Genomic DNA, 9,390 nt, shown 5'->3' on the forward strand with positions numbered 1-9,390 from the left:
TGACATGGCCGACCGGCCACCTCGTGGCCGCGATAGAGAGGCCTCTCAGCCCTCCACTCAAGCCATGCCTCGGCGCCGCGTCAAGCATACTAAGGCATGAGAAAATGCACCCGACCTGCGCGACATACTGGAGGACAAGGCAAGGAAAACAAGATCGATCTACGGATCGCGCAGGCGCCCCACGGCACGTGACGGTGATCGTCACTCCGGATGCAATAAATCCGGCCAGGCCGAACTAAACAGACAAAGCTCCTTCGAGCTGCATTGTGATATAGCCCAATACAGAGGCGCCGCACACCCACTATGCTTCACAGATGAGGTAATGGATCATAAAATCCCTGAGGGCTTCAAACCCGTAAACATCGAATCGTACGATGGCACAACAGATCCTGCGGTATGGATCGAGGACTATCTCCTTCATATCCACATGGCCCGCGGTGATGATCTACACGCCATCAAATACCTCCCACTCAAACTTAAGGGACCGGCCCGGCATTGGCTTAACAGCTTGCCAGCAGACTCAATCAGTTCTTGGGAGGACCTGGAAGACGCATTCCTTGACAACTTCCAGGGCACTTATGTGCGACCGCCGGACCCCGATGACCTAAGCCACATAATTCAGCAGCCAGAGGAATCGGCCAGGCAATTCTGGACATGGTTCCTAACAAAGAAAAACCAGATAGTCGACTGTCCGGACGGAGAGGCCTTAGCGGCCTTCAAGCATAATATCCGTGACGAGTGCTGGCCCGGCACCTGGGACAGGAAAAGCCGAAATCTATGGCAGCCCTCACGACACTCATGACCCGCTTTTGCGCGGGAGAAGACAGCTGGCTAGCTCGTAGCAACAACTTAACCAAGAACCCTGGTAATTCAAATACCAAGGACAAAAGTGACAGGTCGCGTCGGAACAAACAAAAGCACCGCGTTAACAGCGACAGCAACGAGGATACGGTAGTTAATGCCGGATTCCGAGGCTACAAATCTGGTTAACGGAAAAAGCCATTCAAAAGAAATACTCAGGGCCCGTCTAGTTTGGACCGAATACTTGACCGCTTGTGCCAGATACATGGCACCCCCGAAAAGCTAGCCAATCACACCAACAGGGATTGTTGGGTGTTCAAGCAGGCAGGCAAGCTAAGAGCTGAAAACAAAGACAAGGGGCTATATAGCGACAACGAGGAGGAGCCCTGGCCGCCGAACAACAGTGGACAGAAGGGATTTCCCCCGCAAGTGCGGACGGTGAACATGATATACGCAACCCACATCCCCAAGAGGGACTGGAAGCGTGCGTTATGGGATGTATATGCGATAGAGCCAGTTGCCCCAAAGTTCAACCCATGGTCCTCCTGCCCGATCACCTTTGATCGAAGGGACCACCCCACTAGCATCCATCACGGCGGCTTCGCCGCATTGGTTCTAGACCCAATCGTTGACGGATTTCATCTCACAAGAGTCCTCATGGACGGCGGCAGCAGCCTGAACCTGCTTTACCAGGATACAGTGCGAAAAATGGGCATAGATCCCTCGAGGATCAAGCCCACCAAAACGACCTTTAAAGGTGTCATACCAGGTGTAGAAGCCAACTGTACAGGCTCAGTCACACTGGAAGTGGTCTTCAGTTCTCCGGATAACTTCCGAAGCGAGGAGTTAATCTTCGACATCATCCCGTTCCGCAGTGGTTATCACGCACTGCTCGGGCGAACCGCATTCGCAAAATTCAACGCGGTACCGCACTATGCATACCTCAAGCTCCAGATGCCAGGCCCTAGAGGAGTAATCACGGTCAATGGGAACACCGAACGCTCCCTTTGAACGAAGGAGCACACGGCAGCGCTCGCAGCAGAAGTACAAAGCAGCCTCTCTAGGCAGTTCTCCAGTTCAGCCTTCAAAAAGCCACACACCGTCAAGCGTGCCCGGAGTACCCTACAACAAGACCGCCTGGCACATTCTGAGCTAGCGTAGCAGTGCGGCCCCAACCCCAGCCCTCGCGATATAGCAAAACCAGTACTTCGCGTACATAACTACGCTCTTGAAATACCATGGGCACAGGGGAAGGGGCACTATCATGGCATGCCCGAAAAACGGCCTAAACCGCACTAGGGGCTGCCGGATTCCTTTTTTATTTCTTCCTTACTCTCAGGACTCCATACTTCGGACGACCCGTTCGGCAATTCAACTGCTGCGCAAACGATGCAAGATCCAGGAAAGCAGACAAGCCACGCCGCATTATGGAACTCCCAGGTGGTCTCTATTACAAGCAGTATACCTGTTTTTTAATACAATTCCGCGGCCTGCCCCTGGCCAGGACATGTTAAATAGTCCAATTTCTTTTGCTTATCGCACTATTTGTATCGTTCCGCTTTCATAGTAGCCTCTCTATAAACAATGCATAGCTTTTTGTCTATTTTTTGCATTATCCTCTTTTTATATATATGTTTATTAATAACATGTTGCATCCGTACACCGTGGTACGGCAAAAACACGCCAGGGGCTTCAGTACCCATCAATACGGCGTGAGAAGCTCGTACACTTTCACAAGTGCTGCACCCCGAACTTATAGCACTATATGCATCGGCTCCGAATCATGATTTGGGTCAATAGTTGGGTTTGCCCGGCTCCTATGTTTTGGTGCCTTACGTTCCGCTATATCGGCTAAGGTAGCACTAGGAGAACTACTGCGATTGTGCCCCAGTTGAGCTGGGCTGAGCACCTCAGTAGAGAAAGCTAAAACTGACTGTCATGATGAGGCGAGAGACCGGTCGCTGTTCGAGAGGTTTTTCGAGTCCTTAAAGACTTATGCCGCTTCGAGCGAGGAACCGGCTATGTCCGGCCAAGGCGTGGATAGCACCCCGAACTCAGTCTTCCGAATACTAGGGGCTTCGCCGAAATTTAAAATTATAGAGTTCTATGGCTAAGTGAGAGTTTTCAAGCATTATAGTCCGATTGCCTTGTTCGTTGTGCTGAGCGCCTCCCTCGATGGACCCAATCATGGGAAAAAGAGCGCTCGGGTTTATCCCAAACACCCCAGCACTAGTGGCATGGGGGCAGAAGCCGACGACTGGCCATCTCTCAATTTTTCAGCGCACAGAAAGTAATATTTCAAATTCGACAAGCATTGCTTAGCGCATATGAACAAGTTTTCAGCGCACAGGATAACACGAGCGAGTTCATTCAAAAATTACATCCTTGGTGCATTCATCTGCCATAAGGCGGGCACCAGCCAGAACATCCTTGTAATAGTTCTCGGGTTTGCGATGCTCCTTCCCCGGTGGCGGCCCGTCCCTCACAAGCTTCTCATCCTACAGCTTACCCCAGTGCACCTTTGCACGGGCAAGGGCCCTACAGGCACCTTCGATGTAGACGGAGCGCTTGATGACCTCGAGCCTTGGACAGGCCTCCACCAGCCGCCGCACCAGTCTGAGGTAGCTCCCAGGCAGGGCCTCTCCAGGCCACAGCTGAACTATGAAGCCCTTCAGGGCCTGTTCGGCCGCCTGGTGGAGCTCGACCAGCTGCTTCAGTTGGTCGCTCAAGGGCACAGGGTGTCCGGCCTCAGCGTACTGAGACCAGAACACCTTCTCCGTCGAGCTACCTTCCTCGGCTCGGTAGAATGCGGCGGCATCGGATACGCTGCGGGGAAGATCTTGAATGCCCCTGGAGAGCTCCGGATTCGGGTAAGTAACAAGTAGTTTACTTTTATATGTCTGCTTTGCATAGAGAATGCCTTACCCGCCGCTATCTTTTTCACCGCATCCAATTCCTGGAGGGCCTTCTAGGCTTCGGCATTGGCAGATTCGGCAGTCTTAAGGGCCGCAGCAAGCTCGGACGCTCGCGTCTTCGAGTCGAGCTCCAAACTCTCATGTTTTTTCATGAGAGCCTGAAGCTCTTGCTGCACCTCGCCGACCTGCGCCTCAAATTTCCCCCGCTCGGTGCACTCCGTGGCCGCTTTCTTTTCGGCCTCGGATAGCGCATGCTTGAGGGTCGCCACCTTAGTTGTGGCCCCTACAAATAAGCAGTATACTCCTGTCATTTTTTGCAATTGCGCCTTCTTATAGGCATTTCTTCTATAAGGTATCTCTTACCTTCTTTCTCCTCGAGCTACCATTTGGCAAGGCCGAGCTCTTGCTCGGTCCGCTCGAGGCCCTGCTTCAGGGCACCCACCTCTGCAGTCAGTGCGGTGGTGGCCAGCAGCGAAGCCTGCATACGTATATTGACTCCTTTTTAGTTAGACACCTGCGATATTTAATAGATCCTCTATTCGGCTTTTCTTTCCGAACGCCAAACAGAGCATCAGGGGCTACTGTCTATGCGGTAATATTTTTACATATTTTTTACTTACCTCGAAGCCTGTTAGAAGGCTAGCACAAGCTTCAGTCCTCGTCGATGGAGGTGCCCTTAAGCACCTCCAGCAGATTGTCTGGTGCCTCTGGTTGGACGGAGGACGCCGGCTCAATAGGCTTGCTCCTCTTGGCAGGAGTTCGCCTGCCACGGTCCGGAACGGTTGGCGATTCCGGCGCGGTGTCCGGCTTAAAGCCAGACTTGGAGCCCTGGGGGGTCTTGTCCCCTTTACTCCTGGAATCTGGGAGGTCGCCTTGCGCTTCCTCCTGGACCACCTCCTCTTGCCCCGGAGCTTGTCACGACGCCACTTCAGCGTCATCCGCAGCACAGGGGGAGGCAGCGGGCGGAAACGAATTCACGTCTGATGAATCCAGGGAGCCGCTCGATGACTCGTCGAGCCCGTCCTTGGGCGGGCTGCATGATTATTCGACATTAGGGAAAGCTGTGCAACAAAAGGAATATCATGAGTTACTCTGGTATCCGAACACTTAGGATTTCGCCGGACGCTTGGCCCTGTCCGTCCACTCCTCTTCGTCCTCGTCGGCATCGAGGGCATAGTCCGGCGGAGGGGTTTTCCTCTTCTTGGACCCTTCGGCCTCCCCTACTGGGGCGGACTTCCTCTTCTTTCCTCCCCCGTTGGAGGGGGAGAGGTTTCTTCTTCCTCCTCCTCATCTTCACAGGAGGAGTGCTTCTCGGACTCGTCGGACGACGATTCTGACACCACCATATTCCGAGAACTCTTTCGATTCCCCGTGGCCTTCTTCTTCGTGGCCTTCTTCTCCGGCACCACATAAGGTGCCGGAACCAGCAGCTTCACTAGGAGAGCAGGGGCTGGGTCTTCGGGCAAGGGAGCCGGACAGTTAATCAGTCCGGACTGTGCCTGCCAATCCTGTCAAAGGTAAGGGAGTTTAGATCCCGCATAGAGTCAATCTATGGAAAAAAACTTAACATCCTGTAAAAGATGGAAATATCTCACCTCGCCAGTAGGATGCTGCGAGCTGAACCCGCGGTCTTCGGAGGCAGATGTGGGAGCCTCGGCGCCTTTGGTTAGCCCCTTCCAGACATCTTCGTATGTCGTGTCGAAGAGCCTGCTCAGAGTTTGGTGCTGTGCCGGGTTGAACTCCCACAAATTGAAGTCCCGTTCTTGACACGGAAGGATCCGGCGGACGAGCATGACCTGGACTACGTTGACAATCTTGAGCTGCTTGTTCACCAGGGACTGGATGCATTTTTGCAGTCCGGTCACTTCTTCGTCGCCCCACGACAAGCCCGTCTCCTTCCAGGACGTGAGCCACGTAGGGGGTCCGGATCGGAATTCAGGGGCTGTGATCCACTTCGGATCGTGTGGCTCGGTGATGTAAAACCACCCTGACTGCCACCCCTTCAAGGTCTCCACAAAGGAGCCCTCGAGCCATAGGACGTTGGCTATTTTGCCCGCCATGGCACCTCCGCACTCCGCCTGGTTGCCACGCACCACCTTTGGCTTGACGTTGAAGGTCTTGAGCTAGAGGACGAAATGGGGGCGGATGCAGAGGAAGGCCTCGCACACGACAATAAACGCCGAGATATTGAGGACGAAGTTCGGGGCCAGATCGTGGAAATCTAGGCCATAGTAGAACATGAGTCCACGGACAAATGGGTGGAGAGGAAAACCCAGTCCGCGAAGGAAGTGGGGAAGAAATACTACCCTCTCATGGGGCCTTGGGGTGGGGAGAAGCTGCCCCTCCTCAGGAAGCCGGTGCGCGATGTCCTTGGACAAGTATCCGGCCTTCCTTAGCTTTTTGACATGGCCCTCCGTGACGGAGTAGACCACCCACTTGCCTCCCGCTCCAGACATTGTTGGAGAAGGTTGAGGTAAGAAGTGCGGGCTTGGGCACCGGAGCTCGGGTGCGCAGAAGATGGATAGGCAAAGGAGGAAGAAGGCATGGGTAAAAAGGTGGATCCTTATCCCCTTATATGGGCGGACGCGACTATGCGTCCCCACCAGCCTAGTAAAACTCGCTTGCCTCCCAAGCGCCGTGATAAGTGACACGGTTGGGTTACCCACGTCCGTATTGATGAGAATCCCGTAAATAAAGGGGACACGATCTCTGCTTTGACAAGACGTGCCAAGGAAACCGCCTCGCAAAACACGCTGAGATGGAAAAGTGAAAACAATTCGAATAAAGGCTTGGCCGTAGTGTGATGTCACGCTGCGGAGTACGTCAGTAGATTAGATTTGTGTTAATATTATTCTCTCTGTGGCAATACGTGGAAACTTATTTTGCAGAGCCGGACACTACTCCTGGTGTTTACAAACTTTTATGAAGAATTTGGAGGAGGAACCCGCCTTGCAATGCCGAAGACAATCTGCGCGCCGGACTCGTCATCATTGAAGCCTAGTTCAGGGGCTACTGAGGGAGTCCTGGATTAGGGGTGTTCGGGTAGCCGGACTATACCTTCAACCGGACTCCAGGACTATGAAGATACAAGATTGAAGACTTCGTCCCGTGTCCGGATGGGACATTCCTTGGCGTGGAAGGCAAGCTTGGCGATGCGGATATTCAAGATCTCCTACCATTGTAACCGACTTTGTGTAACCCTAACCCTCTCCGGTGTCTATATAAACCGGAGGGCTTTAGTCCGTAGGACAACTTCATCATACAACAATCATACCATAGGCTAGCTTCTAGGGTTTAGCCTCCTTGATCTCGTGGTAGATCTACTCTTGTACTACCCATATCATCAATATTAATCGAGCAGGGCGTAGGGTTTTACCTCCATCAAGAGGGCCCGAACCTGGGTAAAACATTGTGTCCCTTGTCTCCTATTACCATCCGCCTAGACGCACAGTTCGGGACCCCCTACCCGAGATCCGCCGGTTTTGACACAGACACTAGCCGTCTAGCGCTTGAGCACTTGGTGGAGCATTGCAACATTGATCTTAACACAGTGTGTTTGCTGCGTGTCATCGACCACGACGCATTAATCCTTGGAGTCTTCGAACCTGGCGGGACAAGTCATGCGAGTCAATTCTAAAGTTAAGGTATATCATTACGAATTTATATTTGTTGTTAGACATTTAAAGGTGGTTGGTTAGTGTTTTTGTCAGATCTACTTAAATGTGCGTGCAAGTGCTTATGAATTGAATCAATTATTCTGTACATGACCAAACTTTCTTGCATATTCATCTTTGGGAGAAAGTTCAGGGTATACACAGCGAGCTACTTATGCAGAGAGAGGTACGACTGCATGAATCCTATTTGCTTGTACCGTTGTAAGTGATTTAAGTGACATAATCTGCAATGTAACTTAAAAACTCATGCTGATTTTTTATGTATTCACTATTTAGATTAGTATTACTGTCAAGCATCTATATAAATCAAAATCACTAAAAAACACACTTGTTAACATTAAATAGAGCTTCCTGATTTGGCTTTGTGTGAGTTAGTTTTTCTCAAATTCAAGTACTTCTACAAATTTTTAAATCTCTGCATTTATATGTATTGTTTTGGGAACTACAGATCTGTGTTTGCAATGAAGCATACTCTACTTGTCACACATATTTTTGGGGCATGTAGCTCACTGTATCTTAATTATATTGTTCATAAGGTGTTTATTAAGTCAACTAACATATCGATGGTCTGTTCATAAGGCTCTATTTTATCTGTCTATAGAGTTCAGTGCTATGGCTGGGACTGTTGAGAAGTGTTCAAATGATGATCTATCAGAATCCAGAGGTGATGGTGTATGTTGGATGATGGAACGATTCTGTTCCACCACTTGCTTTGACTTGGGTGTTCAGAGAAGTAAAACTTCAACTAATGTGTTTAGCGAAGCACAATATTGTATCTGAAGATAAGGTATGCTCATTTCTCTATTGCTTGGAATGGAACATGGTTGAGCAAAAGTTTATTATTGATCATAATTTTTTCAATATGAACATTTATTATATTGCCTGTTTAGTTTGGGAAATCTAAACAAGAAAATAGCTCTTGCTACCATCCAAAGTACAGACCTAGAATATACAAAGAAAACTAAGGGTGTTGAGCTGGAAATTGATTTGTGTTTTGATATGACCACTAAAACACAACTATTGGTCATATAGCAAGATTAATCATCACCCTTCAACCATTGTATGTTGCTCTTCGTATATTAACTTGATTTTCTTTGATGGTACCTTATGTTTCTCATTCCTTGGTTGTTGTAGATTGTCAAGGTATATCGACGATTAATGGCTCAGAAGTTGATTGCAAGATCGAGAAGGTGGCTATTACTAGATAGTTTTAGATTATGTTTTAGAATGTCATTTTCGGGTTAATGTTTCAAACATCATATTTTAGATGTCTGAGATGTTGATTGCAATGTTGAGAATCAGCCTACTACTAGATAGTTTCACATATTGTAATCTTTGTATCATGTTCTTTGTAAAGCAACCGAATTGATTTAATATATATGACCTCTTCGATTATTATGTTTGTTTCTCCTATGCACTATCAACATTGACATAATAGATAAGAATGTTGATATATCAAATACCATTAATTGTCCAAGCAATGTGACAATGCTTCTAGGCATTACAAGGCTCTTTTTTGGGCCTGTCAACAACGCATATTAAATGTTATTAGTCTCTAGCTCTATACGTTGCTGGTTTGCAACACATTTTCACGACGATTACCAACGCATGTATATACGTTGGTGTAGACCTTTGCAACGCCACCTACGACAACACATATAAATCCGTTGGTGTAGACCATACCAACGCTTATATGGACATACGACAACACATCGATGCGTTGCTATAGGAGGGTTCTTGTTGTATTGTGACATCGCGGTCCCACACCATTGTCAACCTATGTAGTAGTCAATAAACGAGAGAATTGCACAAGAAGCGGGCGACAGCTGGGACCAAGCAGCCCGAGCAGTATTTGTGTTTTTGAGCTGTGAGCACTGCAGAGTTTTTCGACGTTTAACCCAGATATTAATTTTTCTCCTCTGAACAAAAACGAAAACATCGCTGTAGGTATTAACTGGGCGGGCTGTGGCCCGTCTAGCCCAGGCCAGATATCCAGCCCA

Source organism: Triticum urartu, chromosome 2, assembly GCF_003073215.2.
Source record: "Triticum urartu cultivar G1812 chromosome 2, Tu2.1, whole genome shotgun sequence".
Classification (NCBI taxonomy): Eukaryota; Viridiplantae; Streptophyta; class Magnoliopsida; order Poales; family Poaceae; genus Triticum; species Triticum urartu.